The sequence below is a fragment of the Schistocerca americana genome, chromosome 2, assembly GCF_021461395.2.
Source record: "Schistocerca americana isolate TAMUIC-IGC-003095 chromosome 2, iqSchAmer2.1, whole genome shotgun sequence".
Classification (NCBI taxonomy): Eukaryota; Metazoa; Arthropoda; class Insecta; order Orthoptera; family Acrididae; genus Schistocerca; species Schistocerca americana.
This window is the reverse complement of record NC_060120.1, coordinates 443306290-443325028: the sequence shown is the minus strand read 5'-3', so window position 1 is coordinate 443325028 and position 18739 is coordinate 443306290. Positions and strand designations below refer to the sequence as shown.

The 18739-nt window shown below is 44.8% G+C and overlaps 1 long non-coding RNA gene across 1 annotated transcript in view; it reads left to right on the top strand.

The window, feature by feature from the left end:
• LOC124596576 overlaps nucleotides 1-18596 on the top strand; it is a 256439-nt gene extending 237843 nt beyond the window's left edge. Inside the window, exon 3 of the long non-coding RNA XR_006978322.1 lies at nucleotides 18448-18596. This is a non-coding gene — a long non-coding RNA (uncharacterized LOC124596576). The remainder of the gene's footprint in view (nucleotides 1-18447) is intronic.
• The last annotated feature ends 143 nt before the right edge of the window (nucleotides 18597-18739 follow it).

Genomic DNA, 18739 nt, shown 5'->3' with positions numbered 1-18739 from the left:
AAAAGTTTATCTCAATCTAGAAATGCTCTAAACTTAGGTCTGCCCTATTCTAACATTTTTAGTCGTCGGTAATATTGGATTACGTCTTCCTAATTTCTTCAGAACGCAAACTGATCTTCCTCGATGTTGGCTTCCATTCTTGTGTAATCTAATAACAAACGTCTTTGATCCACTCCGTTACAAGAGATATCAAACATAATAGTCTACAATAGCCAACCAAAATTGTGAAGAAAGGGGAATGTGCAAGCTGTCTAATATACGTCTTGTCTCGTCTTTTGGGTTTCCACTTGTATCTAACAGTTGCCCCCAGTACTATGTTTCTCATTTCGCATAAAGACGAATAATGAGTTGTCATTGGGCGGTGAGTGAATTCGCTCACCTGTAGTTTCACATTAGACTGGTTTCTTCTGTGTCTTTCTCCATCCATTACATTCCAGTACATTGAAATTTTGCTGGGGTAGTGAAGAAAAGTCTGTCGTGGGTACACTCTTAAATATCGAAAATAACGTTTGTGATAAATGTCACAATCGTATTTGAATACAGACAGCTCGGTCCACAGTTACTATTTCCTTATACAATCTATACATGAACTAATTACACTTTCACACACCAGTCAGATAACGAAGTCTGCCTACCAGTTCTTAGTGTATACATGTTACGAAGATTCATATTTTGCAACCCTCTCAATAGCCTCTAGCACCTCTGACAATACGTAAGAAATATAGTCCCTGGACTGACGCATTTCATTGCTTGCAACGTCTAGATTTTCGTAAGATACCAAGAGATGGTCGCTGTTTGTTCAGCCTTTCGTCGAAAGGGACCGTGACTTTCCTCGTTGCTCGCTACACATTTCAAACTTTTCCGAGAAGATCGCACCTCAATTTATGTTACGCAACCGTTTTATTAACCGCAGAGATCCTCTTGTGCCATAGAAACGTTGGGGAAACAGTCTGTGGTACAACAAGAGATTTACCACACGCTCACGACTCACAAATTAAATTATAGTACTAACAAACTCACGTTTACGTTTGAAGGAGAGACATTCTATTGAATGGACCGCTTTACAAGCAGCACTTGAGATAAATATGTTCCAGTCAACAACCACAACGAACAATTTCTGTTGATTCTGGAGTATTTATGTACTTGTACCCAACCTCCCATCGGTGCTACACGTCTTGTTCAGCCTCACGTGTCAGTAATTGCACGAGCACATCACCAGCTGTCAGCCGCGCTGCCGTAAAGTATCTGTCCCCAGTCTCGTAACGTCACTGTCACTTGCTACCACAGATATAAAATACAGGCCGTAGACAACTGGGAGCGAAGAATAATTGGTGTTACTGACGCTGTAGCTCGACAGATTCCTTTTTGTAGCGATATAGGGCCCTGCGTTGTTATGAAGCAGCAGTACCCGTAGTCGTGCTTTTCGTGGACGTTTCGCCTTTATTGCACGCCGTAATTTCTCCAGCGTTGCGCAGTACTATTCTCCTGTGATGGAGATACCGGGTCCCTTGAAATCAGTAAGTAATGGGCTTCGGTAATGAAAGAACAGGGTGAGCGTCGCACTTTCCAGCGGATATCTGGCTCTTGAACTTCTTGGGACGAAGGGAGGATGGATGACGCACATGCTGCCCCATGCATACTCTTCATTCTTCGACGGACGTCTTCCCGTGTTTGTCTTTCAGCAGCCAGGAAAACAATAACAGCGCGTTGGTCCTATTGGGACTCACTTGGTAGTAACGTTACCACTGTTGGAGTTTCAGCATTTACCGTATGCACGTCGGAAAGATGGGCATACCACATACCCTAGCCTACGTGTCGGAGGCTGTATACCCCCGTCCGAGCCGCACTACATTGCATATACACTGCAGCAACGTTCTCGGTTGGAAACTTTTTGATCGTTCCCTCATAGGAAAGAATTTTACAGCAAATACAGTATTTCAGTTACTAGAAACGTCAAATTCGCTATGATAAAAATACTTAGTATGAAGAGTTTTCAATATAGGAGTATATATGGTACAATCCATGACAAGTTATGAGATGAGATTGAAAAGTTTCTTCAAAGAATGGTTCCTCCCTAATTTCGTATGATAGCGAAAACTGGATCGTAAAGAACGTAAGGTTAAGTTTCGAAAGCAGAAATAACATTTATCTCAAGAAAAATTTCAGTCAACTGATATTGGTATTGCAACTTCTGGTTATCAGCATATAAAGGGTATCCGATAAAAAATGCAACTATTAAAATTCCCGCCATTTCTGCTCAAATAAGTTGGTAACACCCAAAGTTGCACGAATTCCTTTTATTTTCTTTGTGGTTAGTAACGGAGCGCTTCACGACCGACCTGAATTTGTCAACTTGAAACCTTATTACAAACATGGCGAATATTGCGAAGAGACTGTTCGCAAACTCCGACGAATATTTGGTGAACGTGATGTGCCGAATAAGCCGACTGTGATGAGATTTACGGCAAAATTTGAGAAAACCGATTCGATTGTTCATATTAAAACCTTCTCGCATCCTCGTTTAGGAAAAAATAGGGATCTTGAGTAATAACGTTGCTGTAAGTCCGGCGAAACCTAATCGCCGACGTTCACAATAATTGGATATTTGCAGAACCGGCATCCAACGAATTCTGGAAGATGATCTGCACCTTTGGGACTGTAAAACCCAACTGACAACAAACGAAGCCAAACGACACGAAAAGCGGCGAGCCTTCTGCCACTGGGTGCTTGCCATACGAACAATGGACAACATTTTCGCCAAGTAAATGATGTTCACTGATAAGGCGCACTTCCTGTTGAATGGCTTCACGAACAACCAAAATTGTTCGAATTGGCACATACAGAACCCTCGAGTGTTATAGGGAAGCCATTAGATCCGTATCGAGTGTTTGGGCTTCAGGGCCTAATGGTGTCGTACTTCTTGAGAGATGACATCGGAAATGCTTTAATAGTGGACGGTGACGATTTCGTCTCAAAACGATGGTGCAACATGTCACACACACACACACACACACACACACACATGTACACACACACTGATAAGCCAAATCATTATGACCCTGCGAAGTTGGATATCGCCTGGTGGCGTTGAGGGCACGTGACGCGGTAGCAAAAGTGTGTAAGCGGAGCAGACACGGACGGGGGAAGATATGGGCCGCAAATGGGGAAACCCATTGAGATAAACGATTTTGACCAAGGGCAGATTATTATTACGCAGGACCTGTGAAGGCCAGTATCTCGAAAACGGCGAAGCTGTTCGAATGTTGACGTGCTACTGTCCTGAGCGCTACGGAAAGAGGCAGGAGGACAGCGAAACTACCACTAGGCGCTAAACGGTTGGACGTTCACGACTCTTCACAGAACATGGGGATCGGATGGTTGTCTGCTGTGTAAAATGGGATAGATGGAGATTTGTAGTATCTCTGTCGAAAGAGCACAGTGCTGGTGCTCACACAAGTGTTTCGGAGCACACCGTTCATCTTACATTGTTGAACGTGGAGCTCCGCAGCAGACCACGCCTACGTGTTCATATGTCGACCCAGCGGCATCGTCAGTTACGGTTGTAGTGTGCACGGGACCATCGGGATTCCACCGCTGATGAATGGAAATGTGTCGACTATTCGGGTGAATCACATTTTTGCTACACTAGGTCTGTGGTCGTCTCCACAAACGGCGTCGCCGAGGTGAAAGGCGGCTCGAAACGTGCAGCACGCCACTGACGCAGGCTGGTGGGAGCAGCATTATGCTATGGGAGACGTTCTCCTGTGCTTGCACCGGACCTGAGGTAATAAACGAAGAGACGCTGACCGCTGCGAACCACTTGCATCCCTTCATGCGTGATGTCTTCCCCGACTGCTATGTCGTCTTTCAGCGCTATAATTGTCCCTGTCTCGGAGCCAGGACCGTGCTACTGTGGTTTGAGGAACATACACGGATCTCACGTTGATTTCTCGTGATGTAAATCCTGTGGAATCCACATGGGTCGCTATTGGGCGCCATCATCGCGTACACAAATCAGCGGTCCGTTATTTACCGAATTACATGACCTGTGTGTAGACATCTAATGCTACACACCTCCACAAAACTACCAACAAACTGTCTGAGCCTGATACGCAGAATGAGTGATGTATTTCGATCCAAAGGCGGACAAACAAGCTATTAAGCAGGTTGTCGTAAAGTTTTGGCTCATCAACGCAGATTGCAACAACCGACTGGTTACGAGAGAGGTATCTTTGTCGCGTGATTTCTCGCAAAGGTTAGGTGAATTAGCTATCCTACTCATGTGAGCTGACACCATGTTATTGATTTCCTCGTAATTACGCCGACGAACCAGACCTCAACGCCGAGATTCGGTCTGTAATTGCAAAAGTGGAGTTGCAAGTATCCCCAAAAGTTATGGAAAATATCATCGAGGGAATTAGTGTGTGTTTGCAGAGTCTAGAACGGCATTTGAGTAGTATCACATTTCATACATCTCTGCAATAACATGTCAGTTACTTAATTTCATCAGTAAATTTGTACATTATTATACACTCATAAGTTACGTCCTTCATGGTGCATCCTCTACTAACAAGGGAATCTCCCCATCGCACCCCCCTCAGATTTAGTTATAACTTGGCACAGTGGATGGGCCTTGATAAACCGAACACAGATCAATTGAGAAAGCAGGAAGAAGTTGTGTGAAACTGTGAAAAAATAAGCAAAATATACAAACTGAGTAGTCCATGGGTCACATAGGCAACATCAAGGAGTACGTGAGCTGAGGAACGCCGTGGTGTCGTGGTAGCGTGAGCAGCTACAGAAGGAGAGGTTCTTGCTTCAAGTCTTTGCACAAGTGAAAATTTTACTTTCTTTATTTTTGCATAGTTATTATCTGTCCACTCCACACGTCCAGAATTGCTACAGAGTGGCTCCAGGAACACTCTTCTGAGTTTAAAAGTTTCCGCTGGCCACCAAACTCCCTAGGCATGAACATTATCGAGCATATAATGCCCTGCAACGTGCTGTTCACAAGGGAACCTCCCCATCGCACCCCCCTCAGATTTAGTTATAAGTTGACACAGTGGATAGGCCTTGAAAAACGAACACAGATCAATCGAGAAAACAGGAAGAAGTTGTGTGGAACTATGAAAAAAATAAGCAAAATATACAAACTGAGTAGTCCATGTGCAAGATACGCAACATGAAGGAGAGTGTGAGCTCAGGCGCGCCGTGGTCCCGTGGTTAGCGTGAGTAGCTGCGGAAGCGGAGGTCCTTGGTTCAAGTCTTCCCGCGAGTGAAAAGTTCACTTTCTTTATTTTCGCAAAATTATGATCTGTCCGTTCATTCATTGACGTGTCTGTTCACTGTAATAAGTTTAGTGTCTGTGTTTTGCGACCGCATCGCAAAACCGTGCGATTAGTAGACGAAAGGACGTGCCTCTCCAATCGGAACCGAAAACATTTGATCGCAAGATCATAGGTCAACCGATTCCTCCACAGGAAAACACATCTGATATATTGTATACGACACTGGTGACGGCATGTGCGTCACATGACAGGAATATGTTGTCGACCCACCTAACTTGTACACTTGGCGAATAGGTAAAAAGATTCTTCTACCTTGCCCGATTTAGGTTTTCTTGTGGATGTGATAATCACTCCCAAAAAAGTGATGAAAACATAAGAGTTTGTCACATAAACTGAAAATAAAAAATTAAAGTTTTCTCTCGATGGAAAATTTGAACCAAGGACCTTTCGTTCCGCAGCTGCTAACGTTACCACGAGACCACGGCGCTCCTGCAGTCCCCGTGTCCTTGATGTTGCCTATCTTCCCATGGACTACTCAGTTTGTATATTTTGCTTATTTTTTCACAGTTCCACACAACTTCTTCCTGTTTTCTCAATTGATTTGTCTTCAGTTTTTCAAGGCCTATCCAATGTGCCAACTTATAACTAAATCTGAGGGGGGTGCGATGGGGAGGTTCCCTTGTAAGACCAGAAATGCAATACGTGACAAATTAGCTTTATACTATAAACCGACTAGTAGGCAGGGTAGAAAAGTGAGAGGAGAGTTTGCGATGATAGAACAGACCAAAAGCTTCCCTTTCTACTCTCCCCTTACATCTTCTCACTGTTACGGCAAGTAATGAGCTCGTACTGAATTGCTCTTATAAATACTCAGCATTAGTTGTGTCGGTCTGATGCCTACACTTCGTACGCCAAAGTTCGCAATACTATTACTATCTTTAAACTGTGAGTCGCAACCAACTGCTGGCGGAAGCAATAGTCAAGACTGGGGCGTTGTCACACAGACTTACACGAAATAGCGCTACACGAAGCAACCGCACCAAGCTGATTCTTTTAATGTAAGCTTTCAGGGCTCTTCTTTTATCATACCGACTATATATATTTCTTCCGCGCTTTTAACGGTATGAGTCATAAATGATGTATATATATTACCTGTGGTTCCATTATACTGCGAAAATTCACAGCAGTGAGTGCATGTGGGAGCGGCTCAAGGGGAAGCTGCGGTATAAAGCGAGGGCTGTCACTAGTAACGAAATGCTAATGGCTGCTGTGAAGTCTCTTCTTACTGAGTTCTTGGAACTGCATTTCCTTATAGCCCTATAGGCCTATGTGGTCATATTTTTGTTGTTTCCGAGAGAAATTTTGTTTATCCTCTCTGGTATTATTGAGAAACAAAATATTGTCGTTTTTGTTACCGTATGGCGCGTCGCGGGAGGCACCCTTTAACACTACTTGTCACCCCCCCCCCTGTTCCATTCGCAAATAGAGAGAGAGAGGGAAAAAAGACTGTCTGTACGCCTAAGCATGAGCCCTAATTTCTCGTATCTTAACTTCGTGGTCCTTACGCGCGATGTATGTTGGCGGCAAGTAGTATCCTTCGGCAGTCAGCTTCAAACGCCGGTTCTCTAAGTTTTCTCAAAAGTGTTTCTCGAAAAGAATCTCGCCTTCCCTCCAGGGATTCCCATTTGAGTTCCCGAAGCATCTCCGTAGCACCTACGTGTTGTTCGAACCTACCAGTAACAGATCTAGCAGCCGGCCCCTGAATTGTTTCGATGTCTTCCTTCAATCCGACGTGGTCCGGATCTCAACACTCGAACAGTACTCAAGAGTAGGTCGCCCCAGCGTCCTGTATACAGTCTCCTTTGCAAGTGAACCACTCTTTCCTCAAGTTCTCCCAATAAACCGAAGTCAACCATTTGCCTACCCTACCACAGTTTTCACATGCTCATTCCACCTCATATAACTTTGCAACATTACGCTCAGATATTTATACGACTAGACTGTGTCAAGTAGGATATTAGTAATGCTGTATCCGAATATTATAGGTTTGTTCTTCCTACTCATCCTCGTTAACTAACATTTTTCCACATTTATTTCTAGCTGCTATTCATCATAGCAACTATAATTTTTGTGTAAGTCATCTTGTATCCTCCTACAGTTACTCAACTTCTACACCTTACTGTACACTACGGCATCATCAGCAAACAACCTCAGATTGCTGCCCCCTCCCCCCTGTCCGACAAATCATTTATGTATATAGAGAACAAGAGCGGTCCTACAATACTTCCCTGGAGCACTCCTGACGATACCCTTCTCTCTGCTGAACACTCACCGTGGTGGACAACGCACTGGGTTCTATTATTTAACAAGTCTTCCAGCCATTCACATGTCTGTGAACTTATTCCGTATGCTCGTAATACTCCAGCTGTAATGCTTCTTTACGACACCCGGTTCGTTTTGTTTCTCATAAACACTTAAATTTCATTTTCTGATAACCATTTCGATTTACTCACGATACACATACTCTAAGACAAATAAACAGAACGACGCACCACGAAGGAATTATCCGAATGGGAGAGAGATCGGTAGATGAGATGTATATGTACAGAAAAACAGATTACGAGTTTTTCGGCTTGGCATTGGTCTATAGTGCTGCTGGATGTCCTAAGGGGTATCGTGCCAAATTCCCTGGAGCGCTGGATCGTCAAGATCCCGAGATGGTTGGAGGACCCTGTCCACAATGCTCCAAACATTTTCAATTGCAGAGAGAGTAGGCAACAGTGCTGGTTAAGGCAAGCTCGAAGACAAGCAGTAGAAACTCTCGCCGTGTACAGGCGGACATTATCATGCTGAAATGTAAGCCCAGCATAACTTATGAAGGGAAGCAAAACGGGGTGTAGAATATCGTCGACCTACTGCTGTGCTGTAAGGGTGCAGCGGCTGACAACCAAAGAGGTACTGCTCTGGAAAGAAATGGCCCCCCAGACCGTCACTCTCGGTTGTCGGGCCGCTTGGGGTGCGACTGTCAGGTTGGTATCCCAGCGCTGTCCGGAGCGTCGTCAGTCACCCCTTCACTGGTCATCGGGGCTCATCTCGAATGGGACTCATGAGCGAAAGACAATTATACTCAGTTAATGACATTCTAGGCCGAAAACGAGTCTGGAGAGACCAGCGGTGGGATACCAACCTGTCACCTTCCATTTGGCCCGAAAAACATTAGTGATGGTCTGGGGTGCCATTTCATTTCATAGCGGGATCCCTCGGTTGTCATCCACAGCGTCCTTTCGTGACAAGCCATGCTGGGCCTGCCTTGGCCACCTAGGTTGCCGGATCTGTCCCTAATTGAGAACTTTTGGAGCATTATGGGCAGGGCCCTCCAACCTTATTGGGATACTGACGATCTGACCCCCCAGTTGTACAGAATCTGGCACGATATCCCTCAGGAGACATCTTTGTCAGTCAGTGTCAAGACGAATAACTGCTTGCGTAAGGGCCAGAGGTGGACCAATCCGTTACTGATTTGCTCAGTTTGTGAAGCTCTTTCTCTTGGATGAGTCTGAGTTTTTATGAAAATTGTATTCATTTGTACATCACATCTACCGATTTCCGTCCCATTCGGGTAATTTCTTTGTGGAGCGTCCATTTTTTGTCTTTGTGTGTACATACAGTAGATATTTGTAACTGCGTATTGCATTCTCCACTTAAGACAGCTAAAGAGTATTTTTCGGTACTAGCGTGTGTGTATTGTGAGCCGCACTACAGCAGTACGGCTTTCTTACGTTGTTCGTTTCGTGTTGCTTCCGATAAACCTCCTTGGGTGTTAACCGTTTCGAGTCACTCTTGATACACACAAGTACATATACACTAAACTATGTATTGCAGCCTCCACTCGAGCTATTAATGTAAAGTGTATTTTTCGATACTAGCTACGACTTATTTCCGATAAATATTTGATTTTATTGTACTGCGTGCGTGATGCTTGTTACAGCCGCAAAACATGTTTATACGATACTTGAATAGTTTTCTTTACCAGAAATGTTTCTGGTATTTATATGTGATTGCACATAATAGTTGTAATTCGAAATATTTTTTCCAGTTTAGTAAATTCTGGTAATCAGAACCGACTGGGTTGTTTATGTTTCAGAATATCGTCAATCATATAACGTGTGTTGTGTCCATTGTCACGATTTCAATACGTCATTGGTCGAAACTGAAAACGAGTATCGCAGTTTTCTTTACATCTGTCCGAACTAAAAAACGGGATCTGTCAAGCTACAGCTTCGATAATACCAATTCTTCTATTTTGTCAGTTGCATTTGGCCACTATTTTATATCCGTGGTAGCAAGTGATATTGGCGTTACTTAGACTGTGGAAAGATTTGTAACGGCAAAGTGACTGACAGTTACGCCAATTCAAGTGAAAGACACTCGACCACCTACCCTATGTAAACGATTTGGTTGGCTTAGTATGTGTTTACAGGTGCCAAGTTCCAACAATTATGTAACTGACTTATTGAATAGTGAACTCTGACTGTTGGCGAAGTACTCACGTTCAATATGAAATTGGAACATGCGGGCTAGACCCTGACATGACTCACGCGTGTTACTCTGGAGGACGGAGTGTGTGTGAATGGGAGAGGGGATGGGGGAGGGGGGGGGGCAATACGAAGTGTGGTCGTCAGAGTCATGTTGACAGAGACTCACTTTTAAGTGGCGACCATCACTCATTATTTAAATGCGTTCAGACAGACGCCAAGGCTAAAAGTGTCTGAATATCTCGCTTGTATAATAACCCTTTCATCTATGATTTCCTTGTGGTTTGTTTAGTCCTTTATCATTTTATCAGATATTTTAGCGTCCAGCAGATAATGACGCGGACAAGCAACACTACAGTTCACCCACTCTATAATGTTTCCATAATTATTAAATGGATAGATAGAATAACTAATTAGGTGGAATTAAGTAGGCTTGGAAAAAAATTGTGACACAGCTCGACTAAAAGAAGGAATCGATTGATAGGGCACATTCTAAGGCATCAGAGAGTCGTTAATTTCGTAATCGAATTAAGTGTTCGGGGGGGGGGGGGGGAGGGGGAGGTAAGAATTGAGGAGGGAGACTACGACTTGGCTACAGTAAGCAGCTTCCGATGGCTGTAGGTTGCAGTAGTTCAAGATTGATGAGACTTGCAGAAGATAGGTTCGAATGGAGAGGTGCTTCATTCCTGTTTTCAGACTGAAGACCTAAACAACGACATGTAACGTAATCCAATATTATTCTACTCCTATTTTATAAAATATTTACGGACAATTACCTGTGTTGCTTATATATATGTTTTCTGTTACTGCATTTGGTAAACTTCTTGAGGTCAATGTCGTAATTTAAGTCCTGTTTGTAGTCTTCGTCTGTTGTACCTGTTTGGTTTAAGAGGTTACTGTTGCTTTAATCTATTTTAACTACAGTCGTCTCTACTTCATGTAAGTGCGGAAGGCCATTATTGTTCACTAGTTGATAATGCTGGAGCCACATGAGCTTTTTGCAGACAATGCTGTTGTGTATAGGAATTCTGCAACGCCTGAAGACTGTAGAGAAATGCAGGAACATCTGCATAGCATAGCGTCGACGTAAATAAACGTAATACACTCCTGGAAATGGAAAAAAGAACACATTGACACCGGTGTGTCAGACCCACCATACTTGCTCCGGACACTGCGAGAGGGCTGTACAAGCAATGATCACACGCACGGCACAGCGGACACACCAGGAACCGCGGTGTTGGCCGTCGAATGGCGCTAGCTGCGCAGCATTTGTGCACCGCCGCCGTCAGTGTCAGCCAGTTTGCCGTGGCCTACGGAGCTCCAACGCAGTCTTTAACACTGGTAGCATGCCGTGACAGCGTGGACGTGAACCGTATGTGCAGTTGACGGACTTTGAGCGAGGGCGTATAGTGGGCATGCGGGAGGCCGGGTGGACGTACCGCCGAATTGCTCAACACGTGGGGCGTAAGGTCTCCACAGTACATCGATGTTGTCGCCAGTGGTCGGCGGAAGGTGCACGTGCCCGTCGACCTGGGACCGGACCGCAGCGACGCACGGATGCACGCCAAGACCGTAGGATCCTACGCAGTGCCGTAGGGGACCGCACCGCCACTTCCCAGCAAATTAGGGACACTGTTGCTCCTGGGGTATCGGCGAGGACCATTCGCAACCGTCTCCATGAAGCTGGGCTACGGTCCCGCACACCGTTAGGCCGTCTTCCGCTCACGCTCCAACATCGTGCAGCCCGCCTCCAGTGGTGTCGCGACAGGCGTGAATGGAGGGACGAGTGGAGACGTGTCGTCTTCAGCGATGAGAGTCGCTTCTGCCTTGGTGCCAATTATGGTCGTATGCGTGTTTGGCGCCGTGCAGGTGAGCGCCACAATCAGGACTGCATACGACCGAGGCACACAGGGCCAACACCCGGCATCATGGTGTGGGGAGCGATCTCCTACACTGGCCGTACACCACTGGTGATCGTCGAGGGGACACTGAATAGTGCACGGTACATCCAAACCGTCATCGAACCCATCGTTCTACCATTCCTAGACCGGCAAGGGAACTTGCTGTTCCAACAGGACAATGCACGTCCGCATGTATCCCGTGCCACCCAACGTGCTCTAGAAGGTGTAAGTCAACTACCCTGGCCAGCAAGAACTCCGGATCTGTCCCCCATTGAGCATGTTTGAGACTGGATGAACCGTCGTCTCACGCGGTCTGCACGTCCAGCACGAACGCTGGTCCAACTGAGGCGCCAGGTGGAAATGGCATGGCAAGCCGTTCCACAGGACTACATCCAGCATCTCTACGATCGTCTCCATGGGAGAATAGCAGCCTGCATTGCTGCGAAAGGTGGATATACACTGTACTAGTGCCGACATTGTGCATGCTCTGTTGCCTGTGTCTATGTGCCTGTGGTTCTGTCAGTGTGATCATGTGATGTATCTGACCCCAGGAATGTGTCAATAAAGTTTCCCCTTCCTGGGACAATGAATTCACGGTGTTCTTATTTCAATTTCCAGGAGTGTATATTGCACGTGAATTGGTGGAGAAGACATCCATTACTTTTCCATTACGCTGCTCGTGAAAAACACTGGAAACAGTAACAACCGTGAAATATCTGTCAGTAACCGTCCGGGGCATTCTAAAGTATAATGGCCACATACAATTAATTTTGAGGGAGGCAGATGCTAGGCTTAGATTCAGTGGAAGATTCATCCAAGGAAGAAGAGCCTTACAAAACTCTGCTACCTATTTCTGAGTACTCCTTTGTCGATACGACAAAGGAATGATCCAATCCGACATGTCAAAGCCTATCCTGAAATTTTTCGCGCAGTTTCAGTACCTGTATAAAAGTCATCTTTCGTAACAAAATTCACGAAATTATCCGCATTATTTCCTATTTCTTCTAGTGTTACCACAATTTTTAACGACATGTGGACGTCATTCGAATGAATGTACAAGAAATTAACCTATAAATAACACACGTGTAGGTCTTCAAGAGAAGTAGGTGACTTCGGTTGCATACCACGTTCTTCATATTTTATATTTGCAAGGTTGAAAACATTGATTGTATTCCACTTTACTGTGGAACTCTGGAACCTTAGCAAGCATATGTCAAGAGATCACAAAGAAAATTAACTCAATTTTATACTCTTAGCGATACCACAAAGGCAACTGATAATTATTATGGATATTTAATAAGCTGCAAATTCGTGCAAATAGTAACCGTGAACAACTGAGTCAGAGAGACTATCGGCGGAAACAAATTCGCTTTACAAATTACGATCACGCTATGCCGTATTATCTGTTTATGTGTATCAATCGCGTTGCATACGCGCCGTCTGCTACAGTTACGGCAGTTGTGTACATGTCTCCAGCCACCTGGCAAGCAAGAAATTTGGGAAATTTCAATATTTTTTAATACTTTCAGTGTGTCTTAGCTTCTAAAATTTTGAGATTGTATTACTTTCGGGGTGTTACTTCTGTATTTAAAAAAAATCATGCGGGTTTCAACATGTCGGATGGAACAGTTCCCCTGTAACAAGTAGGATTAAAGGCAGAGATAGAGAGGATCCAATGAAGAACGGCACGTTTAGTTACGGGATCGTTTATTAAACGTGAGGGCGATAGGAATACGCTAAACAATCTCTGGGTGGCAGTTGGTACAAGAAAGGCGTTTCGTATCATGGAAAAGGTTACTGTTCATATTCCGAGGTCGTAACATTCTAGGAAAAGTTGGTCAACGTATTACTTCCTCCCATGTATGTATTAAGAAAAGTCTACGACGGAAGACTTAGAAATTATACCCCGTACAGAATTTTAACGACAGTTCTTCGCGGGCACCATTCACGAATAACAGACGGGGGCTAATTATAGCGGTTGAAATGCTGTGGCTAGCGAGGAACTGGCAGCGGTTTCAAATATCATCTGAAACAAAGTGGTACTGCAAATATTTATGTACTTCTTATCACATCTTCAGTAAATAAATCTAATGAAATTTTAGAATTAGGAATTGAACAATTCAACGTGGGAAAACAAACTACTGAGTAACGTCTTCATCACCTGTGTTCCAACAGATTAAATGGTTCAAATGGCTCTGAGCACTATGCAACTTAACTTCTGAGGTCATCAGTCGCCTAGAACTTAGAACTAATTAAACCTAACTAACCTAAGGACATCACACACATCCATGCCCGAGGCAGGATTCGAACCTGCGACCGTAGCGGTCACGCGGTTCTAGACTGAAGCGCCTTTAACCGCACGGCCACACCGGCCGGCTCCAACAGATTAAACAAGCACATATGAACAGATAGAGAGAAAAACATGCATTAGCAGATATTTCATAGCAATAAAACTAACAACAATAGACATTTATTTATCAGCTCAGAACGATGTTCCACTTTTGAAGAAACTTGTAAAACAAAGAAGGTGTTTAACTAAAATTTTAAAAAATACGCTCCGTTGGCTGTAACAAAAATAATGTTTTAAAGGTGATATACGTAAGCCTGCGTGCCCAAGCCAGCGTAAATAATACTCTTAGCATTGAAAGTGGGCTCGCACCAGAAAACAGCAGTATTTGTAACACGAACAGAGACGATTAGCAGTGTACGTGGCTTCAAATCCCACCAAAAGTGTTTATAAATAAAATTTGAACCATAACGCTCACACGGCTTCAACTAAGACAAGAAACTGATCTTGCCTTTATGCTGAGTACACGTGACAGGGACTGATCCTCATATTCATAAATTACCAAGACAGCACAAAGGTAACAGAAACAAACAAGCGTGAAGTAAAGGTACGTTTATCAATATAACTAACAGCAAACGCCTCTCAACAACAGTGGGGTTAATTGAACCCTAAATCACACGGCTTAAGAAACCCACGGCACAGCCGATAACTCCAAATAGCAGTCATAGTAACAAGGTCATCTTTCACGAGATTCGCGTGTCGTATTTCTCTGGCATGTAACTGACAGATTGACAATACAGACTTTCTCTCAAAGTGCTACTCATTTCTGACAGCTGCGTCGATGTCCCACATAACCCCCAGGAGCTGCTCTCGGATTGCTAGCCCAGTGTTGTTGGTGAACGACAGCTGAGACAGAGCTACACCTTTTTATTATTATTTATTTGGCCTTCAGCATGAGAACACTGTTTAACCACTAACAGTTAAAACTAGGATTTCCTTAACTAGCCACGTTATAACTAAACACCGTTTGTTCAGTATCAGATTGGACGGCGTTAAGTCGGCGCAGGAGACTGAGGGACCCTGAGCGGGCCGTTGCTTGGTTGCAGCAAAAGAAAGTGCGCGCGTCAGTAGTATTAGTAGTAGTAGCTTCCGTCACGGACTGTAAAGTGGCTTACAGGATGCAAATGTAAATTTACGAGGGGCGTTCAAAAAGTAATGTAAGATTTTTTTTCTGAAAGTAGTTTCGTTGTATTCAGGGTTCCAGTACGTCATGATCTTGTCCACTCTTTTGGCTACGAACTATTTTTGAACATAATCTCCGTTCAATGCGACGCCCGTCCGCTACTTTATTGTGAGGGACTGTATGCCCGCGTGGTACCACTACTGGTCGACCTCGAAGCCAACGACTTATTGCATCAATAAGCTGCACATCATCCACGTGCTGCTTCCGGCGGAGTACATCCTTCATTGGGCCAAATAGATGAACCTTCGATGCTCTTTATGGTTTTCTGTTAGGCTTGCTCTTCCTGGTTTTCTGTCGGACAGCGAGGAACCCAGCGAGCGCAAACCTTTGAGTACGCGAAATAGTGGACTAGTGTGTCAGCAGTACCAACAGAGACCTCCAGTTATGCAGCGAGGTTGTTGATTGTGATCTGTCGATAACGTCGAATAAGTGTGTCCGCACGTTCCAGCATTGCACGAGTCACAGCTGTGTGGGGGAGGTCTGCACACGGGAGATCTGACAGCTTTGCGTGACCTTCCGCTGATGCGAGACGCCTGCCCAACGACTCACGGTGCTTTTGTTCACTGCCAAGTCTCTGCAGACAGCTATGATAACCTGGTTTCCCGCCAAAAGAAAGTCAATGAAAGCTCTGCTTGGAAAGCAGCTCCGTTACAGATGGCATTTTGAGGACTACTTATAACACCGCCACCTATCTGAACTTCATAAAACTATAAGGCTGAAGGGGGAATATTACACGATGTTCCACAACAAATGCCGAATTATTTTAACCGAAAGAAAACTGTGTCTTACTACATACTGAAAGCAAATCGCAGAAAAACTAGCAGCTTATCACGCTGGAACCATATGTAACACTTACAACACCTCTCGATGTTAATAAACCAAAATAGCTCCCAAATTAGCTCCCATGCCCTCGAAATATAAATTCAGAAAATATCCCAAGCCACTCACCTCGAACATATCCGCATCCTCTACACCTCCCGCCGCCTTGATCCCCCTCACCCCCCTGGTTGCTCCTCTCCTCTCCCATCCCTGCCCCCTGCCACGTCTTCACTGTTGTGTCCCCCCTACCCTCCATCTCCTTTCCCAAGGTGGCTTCCATCAACACCTCCTCCATTTATCCCTCCTATCAGCCTTGATCCTTTCTCCCCCTCCTTTCCTCTGTCCTTTTCCCGGGCTCCCTCTTCCCCCCTTCCATCCTCTTTCTTCCCCACCTCCCCTCTCTCTGCCCCCTTCTCTCCCCCACGTCCTTTTGCATTTCCCTCCTCTGCCTCCCTTCATTCCCTCTCGCGTCTGCCCTGCCCCTCACCCCCTTTATTAGTCCTCTCCCTCCTTGGTTACCCCCCCCCCCCCCTTTTCGTTTTTTTCCTTCCTCCCTCCTTGTTCTTCCCCCTCCTCCAGGTCCCCCCCCCCATCTGCCTTTGGCTCAGGAGTGTCATCTTTGTGCCGCCCTTTTCGTGCAGTGTTTTACAGTGCAGTGTTCCGTGTTGTGTCTTTGGGGAAGTGCTGCGAACAGCCATCATACTGTCGCTGGGTGTGCTTTTTATCTCTTGCGAACAGAAACCAGACTGTCGCTGTGTTTTTTAATTGTGTGTGTACTATGTTACTTGTCTGATTCCTGTGTCTTTTATTAACATTGCCAACCCCTTTTGCTTTCTGTTTTAACTTTACGCATTTTTCCGCCATTTTACACTTTACGTCACCGTTTTATCGCCTGTTTTTCTTGTTTCTTTTCTTCTCCCGTTTTTGAAATAAAAGTCTGTATGCTGTAGAGCAGCGTACTAAGCTGCTGCCAGCCCGCCCCCTTCGGGGGGAATTGAAAATCAATAAAGGAAAAAAAAACAAGCCGCTCCACAAGTAGTAATTTACGAAATAGAAATAAGAGACAAATAGAGGGAAATCTATAGTAAAAAATAATGGAAAAAGAAAAGAATTTTAATCATAAATTTTGGAAGCATGGGTAGGGGGAAAAACGATAGAAATGGTTAAATTATTAGTTATTCTTATATATGAGAAAATCAATATTATAGTCACACAACGTAGATCTTGAACACCAAAGATAGCGTTTACTAAAGTATAAAGAGACATACAATGCAATTATGATACTCCAGTCTCTACCCTCTAGTCCGTTCGAAGTCAATTAGGAGGTACAGCTTTGGGAAGCAACAATAGGAGCTTTATTAAACCAGGGCGCAATAATAAATCGCGACGAGATTGTTTTTTGGGAAGCATTAATTTCAGATCAGAATTAGAACTTTTGTCACATTAGACGAACAGGGAGGTGATCAATAATCTCTCTGACTTTAACGTCACTTCGTGCGAAGATTTAAATATTTTACGGAATTAACGATTTTTGGACAGATTCGGACTTTGTATTGTGATAGTGGAAAAGCTTTACTTCACGCGACTAGTAATCATAGTTCGTGACAGTTTATGGATATTAAACGGGAACAATCTTTTTATCGAAAGTGACAGAACATTGTTCAGTATCTCTGATACTGACAGGATTCCAGATTAGATGCTTATTGAAAGAACCCCTTTGAATGCGATGGTGTGAATGAACTGATTTATTAATAATTATTGTTAAAAAAATAACGTGTTAATTTGAAACTGACTACTCGTCTTGAAGTTTACTTCGATTTAGGTTCATAAATAATTAGGTTACGTGATTTTCACCAAGAATAAACTGCAGACTAGTAACTCAAGCAAGTGAACGGGAATCTACTGAAAAAATGGTTCAAATGGCTCTGAGCACTATGGGACTCAACTGCTGAGGTCATTAGTCCCCTAGAACTTAGAACTAGTTAAACCTAACTAACCTAAGGACATCACAAACATCCGTGCCCGAGGCAGGATTCGAACTTGCAGCCATAGCGGTCGCGCGGTTCCAGCCTGTAGCGCCTAGAACCGCTCGGCCACTCCGGCCGGCTCTATTGAAAACACTAGTATTAATTTACTTATGGTTTTTTCCTTCAAAAGTGGGAAGACAATACGTGTAGTGACTCACTGGGGTTAATTTAAGAACTAGCCAGGATAAAACAAAACCCCTCAATACCAGTCAATATATAAATAAATTAACATTCCTACTTTCATGCAAGATGCGGAAGTCGGGATAGAAAAAAGGGTCGCTACACCTAATCATCACCATCGTAGCCGTGTCAGTGCTTATATATATATTATTTTTTTCTTTGCGCAGGGGAAGAATGCGGGGCGATGGTAGCCAGGCGGCGGCTAGTCGCCGCGCTGCTGCTGGCGCTGCTGGCGGTGTGCGCGATGGGAGAGGAGAGCAACCGCGGGCCCAACTGCTCTTGCAGCGCTGAGGACGCGCGCCTGAGCGGCGTGCAGGGCGGCGGCTCCGTGCGCTGCTGGGGCTACCTGTGCAGCGGCCAGCTACTGGCCGACGCGGCGGCGGCGGCCGTGGGCGGCGGCCGGCCGCTGCTGGGGCTGGCGCTGTCTTCGCCCGCGGAGGCGCTGCCCGCCGCCACGCT